The sequence below is a fragment of the Podarcis bocagei genome (assembly GCF_964188305.1).
Source record: "Podarcis bocagei genome assembly, chromosome: W".
NCBI classification, from domain to species: Eukaryota; Metazoa; Chordata; class Lepidosauria; order Squamata; family Lacertidae; genus Podarcis; species Podarcis bocagei.
Genome location: NC_138131.1, coordinates 80,459,564 through 80,478,136, shown reverse-complemented (window position 1 = coordinate 80,478,136; position 18,573 = coordinate 80,459,564).

Below are 18,573 nucleotides of genomic sequence, written 5' to 3'. Positions count from 1 at the left end.
GGCAGGGGGAAGATTCAGGGGACTCAGCGTCAGAACAGTCTAGGAAGGGCAAGACCCCAGCGGACGGGCGGAACCAGAGGAGGAAAGAGCAAAGGAAGAGGTGGAGCAAGGCCAGAGTCTTAAACTGGTGTCTGGGGGGAGGAGACTCAGACGGAGCTTCGGCGGTCTAGAGTTTCAGACGTAGAGCTGCACGCCACGGCTGTGGAAGCGAAACTCAACTTCAATAAAGACTTTTGTATATAACAACGAACCGGCGTTGGTCCTTTGTGAGCTGGGACCTTGGGCAGCTCTGACAGTGCCCCATGATATTCTTGTAAAGAAGCTGGTAAAATGCAGTCTTGACTATGCTACCACTCAGTGGATTTCTAACTGGCTGACTGACCGAACCCAAAGGGTGCTCATCAATGGTTCCTCTTCATCCTGGAGAAGAGTGACTAGTGGGGTGCCACAGGGTTCTGTCTTGGGCCCGGTCTTATTCAATATCTTTATCAACGACTTGGATGATGGACTCAAGGGCATCCTGATCAAATTTGCAGATGACACTAAACTGGGAGGGGTGGCTAACACCCCAGAGGACAGGATCACACTTCAAAACGACCTTGACTGATTAGAGAACTGGGCCAAAACAAACAAGATGAATTTTAACAGGGAGAAATGTAAAGTATTGCACTTGGGGAAAAAAAATGAGAGGCACAAATACAAGATGGGTGACACCTGGCTTGAGAGAAGTACATGTGAAAAGGATCTAGGAGTCTTGGTTGACCACAAACTTGACATGAGCCAACAGTGTGACGCGGCAGCTAAAAAAGCCAATGCAATTCTGGGCTGCATCAATAGGAGTATAGCATCTAGATCAAGGGAAGTAATAGTGCCACTGTATTCTGCTCTGGTCAGAGCTCACATGGAGTACTGTGTCCAGTTCTGGGCACCACAGTTCAAGAAGGACACTGACAAAATGGAACGTGTCCAGAGGAGGGCAACCAAAATGGTTTAAGGTCTGGAAACGATGTCTTATGAGGAACGGCTAAGGGAGTTGGGCATGTTTAGCCTGGAGAAGAGGAGGTTAAGGGGTGATATGATAGCCATGTTCAAATATATAAAAGGATGTCACATAGAGGAGGGAGAAAGGTTGTTTTCTGCTGCTCCAGAGAAGCGGACACGGAGCAATGGATCCAAACTACAAGAAAGAAGATTCCACCTAAACATTAGGAAGAACTTCCTGACAGTAAGAGCTGTTCGACAGTGGAATTTGCTGCCAAGGAGTGTGGTGGAGTCTCCTACTTTGGAGGTCTTTAAGCAGAGGCTTGACATCCATATGTCAGGAGTGCTCAGATGATGTTTCCTGCTTGACAGGGGGTTGGACTCGATGGCCCTTGTGGTCTCTTCCAACTCTATGATTCTATGATTCTACATAAAAAGAAGATGATAAAGCTGTGATTGGGTTATTTCAAATTGGTGTTTTTGGGGTTAGAATGTACATTCACCCAAAAATCGCAGAGTGACATGTTTTTATCAGCCCAAATCAAGGATAGGTGTTTTGGTTCCACCTCAATAGAAAGAGGACAAATAAGCTTGGATTGTTCTTTCAGTGGTCATTCACCCTGACCCTAACCCTGACCCTAACCCTAACCCTAACCCTAACCCTAACCCTAACCCTAACCCTAACCCTAACCCTAACCCTAACCCTAACCCTAACCCTAACCCTAACCCTAACCTTAACCCCAACCCTAACCCTAACCCGAACCCGAACCCGAACCCGAACCTGAACCCGAATCCGAACCCGAACCCGAACCCGAACCCGAACCCGAACCCTAAACCCAATCCGAACCCGAACCCGAACCTTAACCCGAACCCGAACCCTAACCCTAACCCTAACCCTAACCCTAACCCTAACCTTAACCTTAACCTTAACCTTAACCTTAACCCTAACCCTAACCCTAACCCTAACCCTAACCCGAACCCTAACCCTAACCCTAACCCTAACCCTAACCCTAACCCTAACCCTAACCCTGACCCTAACCCCAACCCCAACCCTAACCCCAACCCCACCCTAACCCTGACCCTAGCAAAGCGAAGTTAAATAAGGCTAAACAAAGCCAAACAGGTTGTTTTGTGTTCCAGCTACATAGAAAGAAGAATCTTGGATTTCGCTTATATGAAGTCTTGTTCTTTGGTGTTAATGCACATTGACCCAGAAATCGCAAAGTGTGTGCAATGAGAGCAAAATAACACAACACCGCCTTTTCGCTTCCATATGCGTAGAAAGAAGCCGAATAAGCTTTGATTGGTCTTATTTCAATTCGCATGGTGTTTTTTGGGAATCACCCCCGACGATAGCAAAAAGGTGTATTGAGTGCTGTCAGGGGTTCAGGGACAGAGGCACAGGGGAGGCAGGAGATGGAGAGCGACTGGGAAGAATCCCAGGACAGCCAGGAGGAGGATGACATTGGCCCGAGGGATTCCATGAGCCTCTCCAGCGAATCAGAGGATTCCAAGAAGGGGGCGCCTGTGGTCAGGACAAGGGGGGTCCCAGGGGGGACGCATCAGGGACAAGGGGCCAGCAGGGAATCCCAAAGCGGCAGCTGGAAATCAGGACCGGCTTCCCCACCAGAGCGTGGCGAGGGGGGGGGAGTTCCAGTGTGTCAGGGGAAGTAGGTCCGTCAGCAGGAGTGGAGGGAAGGTCAGAACAAGCCATCTTCCCGGAAGGGGAGGGGAGCAGTGAAGGGAGTAATGTAACGATCAGAAGGAAGGTTGGGAGTTGGGCACCGCGCGCTAAGTTCAAATGTACAGGCGCGCGGGAAAACAGAGAGCCCGGATGAAGAGCCAGGTCCTAAAGCCCGCAGGAGGGAGGGGGAGCAATCTGGGGATTCGGCATCAGAGGAATCCAGGAGGGGCGAAACCCCGGCGGGCAGGAAGACCCTGCGGAAAAGGGAAGAAAGAAGGAGGTGGAGCAGAGCAAGGCTCTTAAACTGGTGCAGGGGAGGGTCTGACTCAGAGGGGACTTCAATGGTCTAGCGTTACAGACGTAGAGCTGCGCGCCGCAGCTGTGAAGCTGATAATGAACTTCAATAAACATTTCTGTATATAAAGAGCAACCGGCGTTGGTCCTTTGTGAGCTGGGACCTGAGGCAGCCCTGACAGTAAGTCCCCTCTCTACCTGCAATTTTTTTTTTTTTTTTTGCAAGCTCACGAAGTTTGGCAGACATGACTACGGAGGAGCAGCTGGCAGCCCTGCAGAACGCAGTCTCGCAGCTTTCCACTGAGGTAGTGGTCTCCAGAAAGAAAGGAGAGGAAGCAGAAGCGCGTTGCAAGGATCTGCAAGCCAGGTGGGAACGTGCGTGCAAGGAAGGGTTCCCGGGGTCCAGGTCAGAGGGAATTGGACTCGGAAAGCGGGGGGGCAGCTTGGTAGCCCACTTCGATGGGAATCTGCAGCACTATCCCAGTTTCAGAGCAGATGTCGTTTATGCGCTGAATTTGCTTCGGAAGGACTTTAGAGATGAGGAGGAGAAAGTGGGCTTCATAATATCCCACCTGCATGGGGAAGCTAAAGCCTGGCTGCGCAATTTGTGGCGCGACGTGGATCCTGCCCTAAGGGATTCAGACGCATTCATCGCGGCCATGGACGCTTGTTTCCAATCTACCGTGGATATAGACGTAGCAAGACGAGAAATGCATGGATTGCGCCAGGGCAAGGCTACAGTGCGACAATACCACTCCCGCTTCTTTGCATTGCTGAATGTGCTGGGCTGGGAAAAGGACTCCGTGGCAGTGAGAGATTTGTTCTGGGAGGGGCTCAATGCATCCGTCAAAGATGAGCTGGCAAGGGGGGACAGACCTTGGACCATCACAGAGTTGGTACAGAGAGCGCTCACGATAGGAGTGCGCCACGAAGAACGCCCTTGGCACAGTGATGAGGGTCGCCAGGTGCGCGCACCAGCTAGAACGCCTCCTTTTCTTCCCAGGGACCTAGGGCACACGCACCCCACGCCTCCGCTGGGGGAGGGGGAGGAACCAATGGAGCTTGGTGGTGCCAAGGCTCAGACGGCAGCCAGAGCCCCAGCACAAGGAGCAGCCAAGATGAAGCCTCCTAGAGGGGGCAGGAAGTGTTACATCTGTGACAGTGCGCAACACATGGCCAAAGAGTGTCCCCAGAGGCTCCAGAAGCACACTGCAGCCTTGGCAACAGTAAAAGAAGCAGTGCAGCGGGGGGGGGGGCAGCTTCAGGGAAACGACAATGCCTGGCTGGAAGCAGAAGCACTGGGGCCCAGCCAGGCAAGTCAATGAAGCAGTCCTCAGAGATCTTACAACCCACAGACCCCCTCCCACCCAAACCAGTGGTGCAGCTCACCGCATCGCTCCAGCTGCCAAGTGGACTCACCCTGGAAGTCCCTATTACCATTGACTCTGGAAGTAACGCGGACTTCGTGGGGGCGGAGTTCATTAAGCAGCATCGCATAGCGCTCCTACCAGCCACGCTTCCCTTAAACGTCGTCACAGTCAATGGCAGGAAGCTGCTGGGCGGGCAGGTGGTACACCAAACACCACCCATGGTGATGCAGATTGGAAATCACCGCGAGGTCATCAGCTTCAACGTCACCCACCTGTCAGACACGCCTATAGTGTTAGGCATGAGTTGGCTAGATAGACACAGCCCAGCTTTAGCGTGGTACCAGCGGCAGCTGACCTTCGGCTCATCCTACTGCGCACAGCACTGCATCCAGACCAGCCAGGAAGAGGAGGGCCAGGAGGATGGGCAGCAGATGCACCTAGGCATGGTGCAGGCGGTGCCCCACAAGTACAAGGAGTTTTTGGAGGTCTTCTGCGAAAAGGAGGCTGACCAGGTGCCCCCTCACCGGCCCTACGACTGCGCGATTGACCTCCTGCCAGGGGCGACGCTGCCGACGGGGAAGCTGTATTCCATGTCCGAGGACGAGATGCAGGAACTCAGGGAGTTCATAGAGCACAATTTGAAGCGGGGATTCATCCAAGAATCAAAGGCAGTGGGGGGTAGTCCCGTGTTTTTCGTGAAGAAGAAGGACACGCCCCAAAAGAGATTGATCGTAGATTACAGGCTCATAAACTCGAAGACAAAGCCCAAAGCCTTCCCCATGCCCAAGATCGACGACCTGCTCGCGATGGTGCGGAAGGGGAGGATAGTCACCAAGTTGGATCTACGCGGCGCATACAATCTCATACGCATGCGGGAGGGCGTGTTGGGATTCGCAGGATACTGGATAAGTCTGCAGGCTTCAACAGGATGATGCAATACTCTGCTGGGTCAGAGTGACTCAGCAGGAGTGTGACTAGTGTAATTGGCTATCACCTGTTTTAAAAAGGAAAGCCTGTTTAACAGGGGGTGTGGTGGTTGTGCTGTAGTGTGGTGTTGCTGTGGTGGAGAGTATTTGTTTGTAAGTACTCTGTATGGACTGTTTCTTTTGTATATAGCCTGTATATAGCTCACATTAAAAAAAAGGACTGCACAGAAAAACCTGGAACTCTTAGTGCTTTGCTGAAAACGCCGCGTGGAATACGTGACAGGGTTATGGGCCCAGCACGCTTCCGCTGCGCAAGAGTACAGGTGGCAGTTATCTAGCCGTGGGTGCTGGAGGTGAGCTGCAGGGATGGAGCAGTCCAGAACTGGCGTGTTGCTGGAGAAGCTGACGGCCACGAACTACAGCACCTGGTCGGTCCGCATGCAACACTTCCTCAAGCGTGAGGGCCTGTGGAAGGTGGTGGAAACTCCACCGCAGCCTCCTGAGGAGGATGAGGACGACGATGAAAAGCTGGCACTAGCAGAGGCCCAGCTTGAAAAGGATGAGAAAGCTTTGGCTACGATCATCCTTGGAGTGGACGACAGCCAGCTAGTCTACGTAGCTGATAAGGTGACGGCAAGTGAGGCGTGGAATGCGCTCAAGGCTGTCCATGTGCGAGAGACAGCTGGCTCACTGATAACACTGACCAGGAGACTGTACCGGTGTCGGAAGAAACCGGGGGACTCCCTGGTAAGCCACCTAAAATTCCTAACAGGCTGTTTCCAGGAGCTAGCCTTAAGAGGGAGGCCTGTGGGGGAAGAGGACAAAGTCTTTATAGTCCTGAGTTCCCTTGATGACAGCTATGATATGCTGGTCAACTCCCTCGAGTCTGTAGAGACTGATAAGCTGACTCTGGAATACGTGACCGGACGGTTGTATGCAGAGGAGGACAGGCGTGCAGAGCGAAAGATGACCTCAGCCCAGCTGTTGGAGCATCCCAGAGGGAACAACAGCCGGGAAGAGCAGAGGTGTCGGGAGCCGGAGAAACAGCCAGGAGGAGCTGCTGCAGACCAGCCGGTGGTCAACAAAGTAAAAAGGTGTTTTTGCTGCAAGTCCAGTGGACATCTGCTGCGGGACTGCCCGAGAAAACAACAAAAACAGCAGAAGCACAAGGGGCAGCAGAGGGAGTCTACCGCTTGGGTGTCTGCAGATGGTCAAGAAAATGAGGAGCAGTGGGTTCTGGACAGTGGAGCTTCTCAAACCTTTTGTAAAAGAAAAGGATTGCTAACTGATGCTAGGGCTTCAAACAAAAAACATGTAAGTCTTGCTACGGGCCAGAAAGCTAATGTGGTTTGTGAGGGGGAGGTTGTGCTCCCACAGCTGGGACACACATTCAGGAATGTGTTGTGTGTGCCTAGTTTGCAAAACAATCTCCCGAGCATTCCTGATTTGGCAAAGGCAGGCTTTGAAGTAAATTTTGTGGGAGATCAGTGCCAGATAAAGCAAAATGGGGCAGTGTTGGCAAATGCTAGCCTTAGAACTAATATGTATGTACTGCAATGTGAGTCTAAGGTTGCAAATGTGCAAAATGTCCCGACCCATGATATGTGTATTCATCTCCTGCACAGGCGTTTGGCTCATGCTAGCTATAAGGTGCTAAACAAAACATTGGAGTTGTGTGGGGGGATGAAAAACATAAAAAGTTGTGATAATTACTTAGACTGCAATATTTGCAAGGAGGTTAAAAGCAGGGCTTGCCCAGTAGCAAGAGCAAGCCAGAGAGAAACCAAAAAACCACTGGAGTTGATTCATGCTGATGTAACTGGTCCTTTTCCACCTAGTGTCTCCCACAACAAATACTGTTTAATCCTAGTGGATGATTTTTCTAGATTTGGCTGGGTCTATCCATTAAAGCAAAAGTCTGACGTTGCCCAAACTTTGAAGTTCTGGGTAAGAAGGGTAGAAAGGCAACTTGGTGAAAAGGTGTGTTCTATTCAGTCAGACAGGGGAGGGGAGTTTATGGCAAGCTCCCTAAGAAACTGGTTGCGTGCCCAAGGGATTAAACATAGGCTTACCAATGTGGCCACGCCTCAAGAGAACGGAGTAGCAGAGCGTAGGGGAGGTGTCTTGCAAACACAAATGAAAGCATTGTTAGCAGATGCAAATCTTCCAATTAAGTACTGGGCTGAAAGTATTAAGACCGCGAATTATATTGGGAATCGCTTGTGGTCAAGGGTACTAGATGACATACCCTATAAAATTCTCTATAACAAAAGTCCCAGTTTGCAACATTTAAGAATCTTTGGGACAAAGGCATGGGTTGACATACCTGTGAAAAACCGAAGAAAAGGTGGGAAAAGGGCACAGCAGTTGCTATTTCTTGGGTATGAAAGTGGTACGAAAGCCTACAGGTTTGAAGATGATAAAAACCTTTTGAGTTATAGTCGATCAGCCAGCTTTAATGAGCAAAGAAATTGGCCCAAGATACATGCAAACCTGCTGCCAGAAAAAGTTTTACTGCCGAGCATACCTGATAAGGCAGCTGAAACAAAGCTAAAAATTGGCAACTCTCCCAGAGAAACTGAAAGGGAGGAAGTAAAGGTTGAACATTTTTCTCCAGCTGCTAGCATGGAACAGGGGAGAGAAGAAAGTGCAACAGGGAAAGGAGGAGGTAAATCTCCAGAGTCAATCCACCCCAAAAGCAGTCCTGAAGGAAGCCCAGGGGGTGAGATTAATGAACCAAGGAGGTCTGCAAGAAGTAATAAAGGTCAACCTCCAGACCGTTATGGGTTCCCAGCCACCATAAAACAGGTTTGTGTAACTGAGCCAGAAAACTTTGAAGAAGTGCAAGAGTTACCTACTCTAGAGAAAGAGGCGTGGTTAAAGGCAATGCAGGCAGAGTATAACTCTCTGCTAAACAACAATGTGTTTGTACCTACAGAATTGCCTAAAGGTAAAAAGCCCATAAGCTGTAAGTGGGTTTTTAAAGTGAAAAAGCTGGCTGATGGTAGTTGTCAGAGGAAAGCCAGGTTGGTTGCACGGGGCTTTACACAGAGGAAAATGATACATTATGATGAAGTGTTTGCCCCAACAGCAAAGGCTGAAACAGTAAAATCAGTTTTAGCAATGGCAAGTCTGAGAGGGTTAAAAGTTAATCATTTTGATGTTGCCTCAGCATATTTAAATGCTCCTATTGACGCCGAGGTATATTTACAGCAAATACCAGGTTATGAGCTAGAAAAAGACAGTATGGTGTTAAAACTGCAAAGGGCACTATACGGTTTACACCAAAGTGCACGTCTATGGCATGAATGCATAGACACAACTTTGAAAAAGATGGGATTCAAACAAAGCATGGCTGATTCCTGTTTATATTCAGCAATGGTGCAAGGAAGTGTTTGTTATTTACTTTTGTATGTTGATGATATCTGTCTAATAACAACTGCACAAAAGCAAGTGTCTTGGTTTATAAACAACCTAGGTAACAAATACAAACTGAAGTATTTGGGAGAGATTCAGAATTACTTAGGAGTAGAGGTTCAGAGAAATGAAGAGGGCATTTACTCTCTAAGTCAGAAGGAAAAAATCAAAAAGTTACTGAAGACATATGGAATGGAGAGGGCAAATGAGGTTGACACTCCCATAACTACCCAGTACAAAAATGAACCAGAAGGGCAAAAATGTGAGAATGCAACAGCGTTTCATTCTCTGTTGGGTTCTCTGTTATATTTAAGTTGTTGGACAAGACCCGACATAACATTGGCAGTGCACATGTTAAGCCAAAGAAGTGCAGACCCGGCTCAGAGAGATTGGGTAGCACTTAAAAGAATCCTAAGGTATCTGAAAGGCACAAAAGATTATAAACTGGTGCTGGATACAGGATATGATCAGCAAGTGTATGCATACGCTGATGCCAGCTGGGGGGACAGAGAAAATGGAAAGTCTACCACTGGCTATGCCATATATATTGGAAATGCCCTGGTTCAGTGGAAATCCCAGAAACAAACATTTGTTGCCACAAGTACTTGTGAAGCAGAGTACTCAGCCATAAGCGAATGTGTATCACAAATAGAGTGGTTTGCTTGCCTAACAAAAGAGCTTGGAATACCTTCTGAAATGCCAATCACTGTGCTAAGTGACAACATGGCTGCACAACAACTTGCTAACCAACAGAACTTTAAGAGCAAGAGTAAACATATTGCGATAAGATACGGAAATGTGAAAAATGCTTTGGAAAGAAATGTGTTAAAGGTACAGCACTGTAACACAAAATGTAATGTGGCAGATTTGTATACAAAATGTTTGGATGCTCCTAAATTTCGAGACTTAAGAGAATTATTGGGTCTCAAGCCTTTGACTTAAGGAGGAGTGTTGGGATTCGCAGGATACTGGATAAGTCTGCAGGCTTCAACAGGATGATGCAATACTCTGCTGGGTCAGAGTGACTCAGCAGGAGTGTGACTAGTGTAATTGGCTATCACCTGTTTTAAAAAGGAAAGCCTGTTTAACAGGGGGTGTGGTGGTTGTGCTGTAGTGTGGTGTTGCTGTGGTGGAGAGTATTCGTTTGTAAGTACTCTGTATGGACTGTTTCTTTTGTATATAGCCTGTATATAGCTCACATTAAAAAAAAGGACTGCACAGAAAAACCTGGAACTCTTAGTGCTTTGCTGAAAACGCCGCGTGGAATACGCGACAGGGCGATGAGTGGAAGACGGCCATGTTTACGCAGTTAGGCACCTATGAATACAAAGTTATGCCGTTTGGTCTCCAAAATGGCTCCCACTGCTTCCAAGCGTTTATGCACCACGTGTTGGCGGGACTCCTCTACAAGAAGTGCATGTGCTTCCTCGATGACATCCTGATCTTCTCGGAATCGCAGGAGGCTCACGAGAGGGACGTAAAGGAGGTCCTGCAGAGACTCCGGGAGCACAGACTTTACGCCAAACTGGAGAAGTGCCAGTTCGACGTGACGGAGGTGGACTTTCTGGGCTACAGACTGTCCGACAAGGGACTCACCATGGACAGTGCCAAGGTCCGCGCGGTGTTGGACTGGAAAAGCCCGCTGTCAGGGGTTCAGGGACAGAGGCACAGGGGAGGCAGGAGGTGGAGAGCGATGGGGAAGAATCCCAGGACAGCGAGGAAGAAGATTGCAGTGGGTTGGAGGATTCCATGACCCTCTCCAGCGAATCTGAGGATTCCCAGGAGGGGGCGCCTGTGGTCAAGACAAGGGGAGTCCCAGGGGGGACGCAGCGAGGGCAGGGGGCCAGCAGGGGATCCCAAAGTGGCAGCTGGGAGTCAGGGCCAGCTTCCCCACCAGAGCGGAGCGAAGGGGGAGGAGATTCCAGTGTGACAGGGGAAGCAGCTCCGGCAGCAGAAAAGGAGGGGAGGTCAGAGCAAGCCATCCCCCCGGAAGGGGAGGGGAGTAGTGAAGGGAGTAGTGTAGCTGTCAAAAGGAAGGTTAGAAGTTGGGCGCGCGCGCCAAGTTCAAATGTGCAGGCGCGCGGAAGAACAGGGAGCCCGGAGGAGGAGCCAGGTCCCAAAGCCCGCAGGAGGGAGGGAGAGCAGTCTGGGGATTCAGCGTCAGGGGAATCCAGGAGGGGCGAAACCCCAGCGGGCAGGAAGACCCTGCGGAAAAGGAGAGAAAGGAAGAGGTGGAGCAGCGCAAGCTTCTTAAACTGGTGCAGGGGAGGGACTGACTCAGAGGGGACTTCAACGGTCTAAGCATAACAGACGTGGGGCTGCGCGCCTCGGCTGTGGAGCGGAAAATGAACTGCAATAAACTTCTTTGTATATAAAGTAAACCGGGCGTTGGTCCTTTGTGAGCTGGGACCTGAGGCAGCCCTGACACCCGCGCAATCGGAAGGAGGTCCAGAGGTTCGTCGACTTCGCCAACTTTTACCGCAAGTTCATCAGGGGTTTCGCGAAGGAGACGGCGGCTATCACAGACACCCTCAGTTCCAAAAAGAAAAAGTTCACCTGGACGGACCAGGCGGAACAGTCTTTTCGGAGACTCAAGAGCCTCTTCGCGTCCGAAGAACAGCTGCTACACGTGAACCCCAGCAAACCAATGCGGGTTGAGACTGACTCCTCAGACAGAGCGGTGGGGGCGGTCCTGTTGCAGGAAGATCCGCAAGGGAACTGGAGGTCCTGCGCTTTCTACTCCAGGAAGCTCAGCAAGTCGGAACAGAACTACACCATCTGGGACAGGGAGTTGCTGGCCATTCATGCGGCCTTCAAGGCGTGGCGGCACTTCCTCATCGGAGCCAGACACACGGTGCAGGTGCGCACAGACCACAAGAACCTGGAGTATTGGCGCACGGCGAAGCTGCTGAGCCAGAGGCACATACGCTGGGCGGAGTTCTTTGCGGATTTCGACTTCAGGATAGAATACATCGTGGGAGACAACAACGTCATTGCAGTTGCACTCTCCAGGAAGCCGCAGTATCTCGAGGAAGCGGCACCGGAGGCGGCCAAACACATTTTCGCACCGCAGGCGTGGGCATGCGCCTCAGCCACCGTGGACCTGGACGCGGTGCGTCGCGCGCTGCAGACAGATCCGTTCGCACAATCCAAGATGGAGGAGGTGCGAAGGGGCACGGCGAAGGACGACGAGTTCCAGATACGCGACGGACTGCTAACCCGCAAAGCTGCTCTCTACGTGCCGGGGGACGACCTACGCGCGAGAGTCCTGCAGCAGTTGCACGACGCGCCTAGCGCGGGTCACTTCGGCAATGAAAAGACGGCGGAATTAGTAGATGCGAGGAGAAGTTGCGGATTACGTCGCTAGGTGTGACACTTGCCAGAGAGCCAAACCAGTGCACAGGAAGCCGGCAGGACTGCTGGAACCGCTGCAGACGCCACTAGAGCCTTGGGAGAAGGTGGCGCTGGACTTTGTTACTGACCTGCCCAGTTCGCGAGGCAAGACAGCTGTACTAGTGGTTGTAGACCTGTTCACCAAGATGGCACACTTCATTCCTTGCGCGAAGGTGGCCACAGCGGAACAGACCGCCAAGCTGTTCATAGACCACGTGTTCAGAGTTCACGGTTTGCCACGGTCCATCCTGTCCGACCGGGGTCGCCAATTCATCTCCAGTTTCTGGCAGAAGCTGCTGGGTATCCTGAACGTCAAGATTAACTTAGCGTCGGCGAGACATCCGCAGACCAACGGACAAGCGGAGAGGGTCAACGCCATCATGGAGCAGTACCTGCGATGCTACGCGAATCAACAGCCTGCGACTTGGGTGGACTACCTACCGCTGGCCGAGTTTGCCTACAACAACACAAAGCACGCGTCCACGGGGGTGACACCGTTCTTCGCCAACAATGGGCGGCATCCCAGAACCTTCCCGGGGTTAGAGACGACGGCGCAGGGGGAGCCGCAGGGAGCAGAGCACTTAGCAGCAGAGTTACAGGAGGTTCACGAGCAACTCCGACGGCACTTGGAACTAGCTAAACACGCCTACAAAGTGCAGGCAGACAGGCACAGGAGAGTCGGGGAAGACATCCAGGTGGGGGACTGGGTATGGTTAGCGGCCCAGGCGGTGCCGGCCAAGTCGTTAGCTAAGAAGAAGCTAGGGCACAAGCAGCTAGAACCGTACCAAGTCGAAGCACAAATCAATCCAGTAGCCTACCGGTTGACTCTCCCGGAAGGCTCCAGAATGCACTTTGTTACTTTCATAGGTCGGTGCTCACACCCTACAAGGCACCACACAGGTTTCAGGAGCCAGGAACCGCACCAGACCCACGCAGAAAGTCACCAGAGGGGAGGAAGTCACCGAGGGCGGCGACACTCAACGAGGTCGGATTGGATTGTTCTTTCGGTGGTCATTCACCCTGACCCTAACCCTAACCCTAACCCTAACCCTAACCCTAACCCTAACCCTAACCCTAACCCTAACCCCAACCCGAACCCCAACCCTAACATTAACCCTAACCCTATCAAAGCGAAGTGTAATAAGCCTAAACAAAGCCAAACAGGTTGTTTTGTGTTCCAGGTACATAGAAAGAAGAATCTTGGATTTCGCTTATTTCAAGTCGTGTTCTTTGGTGTTAATGCACCAGAAATCGCAAAGTGTGTGTAATGAGAGCAAAATAACACAACACCGTCTTTTCCCTTCCATATGCGTAGAAAGAAGACGAATAAGCTATGATTGGGCTTATTTCAATTCGCATGGTGTTTTTTGGGAATCACCCCCCAATTAAGGCAAAAAGTTGTTTTGGGTTCCATCTACTTAAAAAGAAGATGATAAAGCTCTGATTGGGCTTATTTCAAATTCATGTTTTTGAGGTTAGAATGCACATTCACTCAAAAATCGCAGAGTGATATGTTTGTTATCAGCCCAAATCAAGCATAGGTGTTTTTGTTCCATCTCAAGAGAAAGAGGACGAATAAGCTTGGATTGTTCTTTCGGTGGTCATTCACCCAGACTTTAACCCTAACCCTAACCCTAACCCTAACCCTAACCCTAACCCTAACCCTAACCCTAACCCTAACCCTAACCCTAACCCTAACTCTAACTCTAACCCTAAACCTAAACCTAACCCTAAACCTAAACATAACCTTAACCTTAACCCTAACCCTAACCCTAACCCTAACCCTAACCCTAACCCTAACCCTAACCCTAACCCAAACCCAAACCCAAACCCTAACCCTAACGCTAACCCCAACCGTAACCGCAACACCAACCCTAACCATAACCCTAACGCTAACCCCAACCCTAACCGCAACCCTAACCCTAACCCTAACCCTAACACTAGCAAAGCGAAGTGTAATAAGCCTAAACAAAGCCAAACAGGTTGTTGTGTGTTACAGCTACATAGAAAGCATAATCTTGGATATCACTCGTTTTCTTTGGTATTTATGCACATTGACTTAAAAATCGCAAAGTGTGTGTAATGAAACCAAAATAACACAATACCGTCTTTTCGCTTCCATGTGCGTAGAAAGAAGACGAATAAGCTTTGATTGGACTTATTTCAATTTGCATGGTGTTTTTTGGGTGTGCACCAGAATCACCCCCAACCAAACCAAAAAGGTGTTTTGGGTTCCATCAACATAAAAAGAAGATGATATAGCTCTGATTGGGCTTATTTCAAATTGGTGTTTTGGGGGTTAGAATGCACATTCACTGAAAAATCGCAGAGTGACATGTTTGTTATCAGCCCAAATCAAGCATAGGTGTTTTGGTTGAATCTCAATAGAAAGAGGACGAATAAACTTGGATTGTTCTTTCGGTGGTGTCAGGGCTGCCTCAGGTCTCAGCTCACAAAAGACCAACGCCAGGCTCTTCTTATATACAAGGATGTTTATTGCAGTTCATTTTCGGTTCCACAACCGAGGCGCGCAGCCCCGCGTCTCTTAGGCTAGACATTTGAAGTCCCCTCTGAATCGGTCCCGCCCCTACACCAGCTTAAGAGGCTTGTGCTAGTCCACCTCTTCCTGTCTTTCCTTTTCCGCAGGGTCTTTCTGCCCCCCTGGGTTCCTTCTCTCCTGCTCTCTCCTGAAGCGGATTCCTCAGATGCCTGCTCCCCCCTCCTTCGTGCTTTGGGGCCAGGCTCCTCCTCCGGGCTCTCTCCATTTCTGCGCGCCTCCACATTTGAACTTGGCGCGCGTCCGCTACCCCTGACCTTCCTCTTGACACTTACACTACTCCCTGTACTACTCTCCGCCCCTTCCGGCTCTGCTCCGTGTGTTACACTGGGAACTCCACTCTCTTCACTTCGTTCCTGCTGGGAAGCCGGCCCCGATCTCCCACTCCCACTCGGGGTTTCCCTGCTGCTTCCCTGCTCCTGGCAGGTCCCCCCTGTGACCCCCCTTGGCCTGACTAGGGGCGCCCCCTTCTGGGAATCCTCCGATTCACTTGAGAGACTCATGGAAGACCTCAAGTCATTGTCATCCTCTTCCTCACTGTCCTGGGATTCTTCCCCATCGCTCTCCGTCTCCCCCCTCACCTGTGCCTCTGTCCCTGAACCCCTGACATCCATCCCCCCCTCGAAGCCCCCCCTTCCCCCCTCCCGCTGCTCGGGCGCAGGTTCTGGGGGCTCCGTCGTTGCGGAGGTCGCTGCCGGATACAGGTCGTCGACGTCGATCTCCTCTGCTTCCAGTTCATTGTTTGTGTGCTCGAACCCATGGTCCTCTCCCAACATGTTCACGTCCTCCCCTCCCCCTGTTGCCTGGGTGGGGTCTGCTTGCCAAGGACCCATCCGCCAGCTCGTGCGCCAGTCCTCTTCTGGTTGGTCGTCCCACCAGTAAGAAGGGTCGGTGTCCACCCCCGAACACGATCCCCTTGGAGGGCTCGACTCTGGCGTCGTCTCCTCTGCGGAGGAGAACCCTCGGAAGGTGCTGGCGGAAAGTGTGGGCGTAAAAAGCCAATCGTCGAAAAACTGTGCTGGCATGGGCCTGTGTGGGAAAAGGGCATGGAACCCGTCCTTGAGGAGGGGTTCGTCCAAAGCGTAGTCCGGCACCCAACTGTTGGCGCTGGCCGGGGCGCCCTCCCTGGCGAGAAAATATTCTACTCCCTCTTCCCCCCATCTCGAGTCCAGAATCTCTGTGACCTCGTTGATTGGTTCGTCCCTAGGTGACCTCCCCCTCTTGGGCGACTCTCTGCTCGGTTCTGGTGCCGTCCCTGACTCCTGAAATCTGTGTGGGGCCCTGTAAGGGGTGAGCACCGACCTATGAAAGACCGAGTGCATTCTGGAACCTTCGGGGAGGGCCAGTCGAAACGCTACGGGATTGATCTTGGCCTCAACTTGGTACGGCCCTAGTTGCCTGTGTCCTAGCTTCTTTTTAGCTAACGACTTGGCCGGCATTGCTTGGGACGCTAACCATACCCAGTCTCCCACCTGGATGTCCTCCCCCTTTGTCTGCCTGCACCTTATATGCCTGTTTGGCTAGCTCTAAATGTCTCCGTAGCTCGTCGTGGACCTCTTGCAATTCTGCTGCGAAATGGTCGGCTTCCTGTGGCGCCCCCTCCCCCGTCATTACGAGCCCCGGGAAGGTTCTGGGATGCCTTCCATTGTTGGCGAAGAACGGCGTCACCCCCGTCGACGCGTGCTTCGTGTTGTTGTAGGCAAACTCAGCCATCGGCAGGTAATCCACCCAAGCCGCGGGTCGCTGATTGGCGTAACATCTCAGGTACTGCTGCATGATCGCGTTGACCCTCTCCGCTTGGCCGTTGGTCTGCGGATGTCTCGCTGACGACAGGTTGATTTTGACGTGCAGAATCCCTAGGAGCTTCTGCCAGAAGCTGGACACGAACTGGCGCCCCCTGTCGGACAGAATGGACCGTGGCAACCCATGCACCCTGAACACGTGGTCTATGAACAGTTTGGCGGTCTGCTCCGCTGTCGCCACCTTCGCGCAAGGAATGAAATGCGCCATCTTGGTGAACAGGTCTACAACCACAAGCACCGCCGTCTTGCCTCGCGAACTGGGCAGATCAGTGACAAAGTCCAGCGCCACCCTCTCCCATGGTTGCAGTGGCGTCTCCAGCAGTTCCAGCAGTCCCGCTGGCTTCTGGTGCACTGGCTTGGACCTTTGGCATGTGTCACACCTGGCGACGTACTCCGCGACCTCCCCTCGCATCTGGGGCCACCAAAAGTCTCTGGCCACTAATTCCGTCGTCTTTTCCTTGCCGAAGTGGCCAGCGCTGGGTGCGTCGTGCAACTGCTGCAGAACCTTCGCACGGAGATCGTCTCCCGGAACGTAGAGAGCACCTTTACGGGTCAGCAGGCCGTCGCGTATCTGGAACTCGTCGTCCTTCGCTGTGCCTCTCCGCACCTCTTCCATTTTGGACTGTGCGAACGGATCCGTCTGCAACGCGCGCCGCACCGCCTCCAGGTCCACGGCGGCTGAAGCGCACGCCCACGCCTGTGGTGCAAAAATGTGCTTGGCTGCCGCCGGTGCCGCTTCCTCGAGATACTGCGGTTTCCTGGAGAGCGCATCTGCTATGACATTGTTGTCGCCTGGGATGTACTCTATCCTGAAATCGAAATCCGCAAAGAACTCTGCCCAGCGTATGTGCCTCTGGCTCTGTAGCTTCGCCGTGCGCCAGTACTCTAGGTTCTTGTGGTCCGTGCGGACCTGCACGGTGTGCTTGGCTCCGATGAGAAAGTGCCTCCATGCCTTGAAAGCTGCGTGGATGGCCAGCAACTCCCTGTCCCAGATGGTGTAGTTCCGTTCCGACTTGCTGAGCTTCCGGGAGTAGAAAGCACAGGGCCTCCAGTACCCCTGCGGGTCTTCCTGTAAGAGGACGGCCCCCACCGCTCTGTCAGATGCGTCAGTTTCCACCCTCATGGGCCTGCCGGGATTCACGTGTAACAGCTGTTCTTCGGACGCAAAGAGACTCTTAAGTCTCCTGAAGGACTGCTCCGCCTGGTCCGTCCAAGTGAACTTCTTCTTCTTGGAGTTGAGAGTGTCCGTGATAGCTGCCGTCTCCCTGGCGAAACCCCAGATGAACTTGCGGTAAAAGTTGGCGAAACCGACGAACCTCTGGACCTCCTTCCGCGTTCGCGGGCTCTTCCAGTCCAACACCGCACGGACCTTGGCGCTGTCCATGGCTAGTCCCCTGTCGGACAGCCTATAGCCCAGAAAATCCACCTCCGTCACGTCGAATTGGCACTTCTCCAGCTTGGCGTAGAGCCTGTGCTCCCGTAGCCTCTACAGGACTTCCTTAACGTCACTCTCGTGAGCCTCCGGCGATTCCGAGAAGATAAGAATGTCGTCGAGGAAACATACGCACTTCTTGTAGAGGAGTCCCGCTAGCACGTGATGCATAAAAGCTTGGAAAAAGTGGGAGCCATTTTGGAGACCAAACGGCATAACTCTGTATTCGTAGGTGCCCAACGGTGTGAACATGGCCGTCTTCCACTCATCACCCTCTCGCACGCGTATGAGATTGTATGCGCCGCGGAGATCCAACTTGGTGAAGATCTTCCCTTTCCTCACCGTCGCGAGCAGGTCGTCAATCTTGGGCATGGGAAAGGCCGCGGGCTTTGTCTTAGAGTTTATGAATCTGAAGTCTACGATCAGCCTTTTTTGGGGCGTGTCCTTCTTCTTCACAAAAAACACAGGACTGCCCCCTACAGCCTTCGATTCTCGGATGAATCCCCGCTGCAGGTTGTGATCTATGAACTCCCTGAGCTCCTGCAGCTCGTCCTCGGACATGGAATACAGCTTCGCAGTCGGTAGCGTTGTCCCTGGCAAGAGGTCAATTGCGCAATCGTAGGGCCGGTGGGGTGGCAACTGGTCAGCCTCCTTCTCGCAGAAGACCTCCAAAAACCCCTTGTACTTGAGGGGTACAGCTTGCGCCATGCTGAGCCT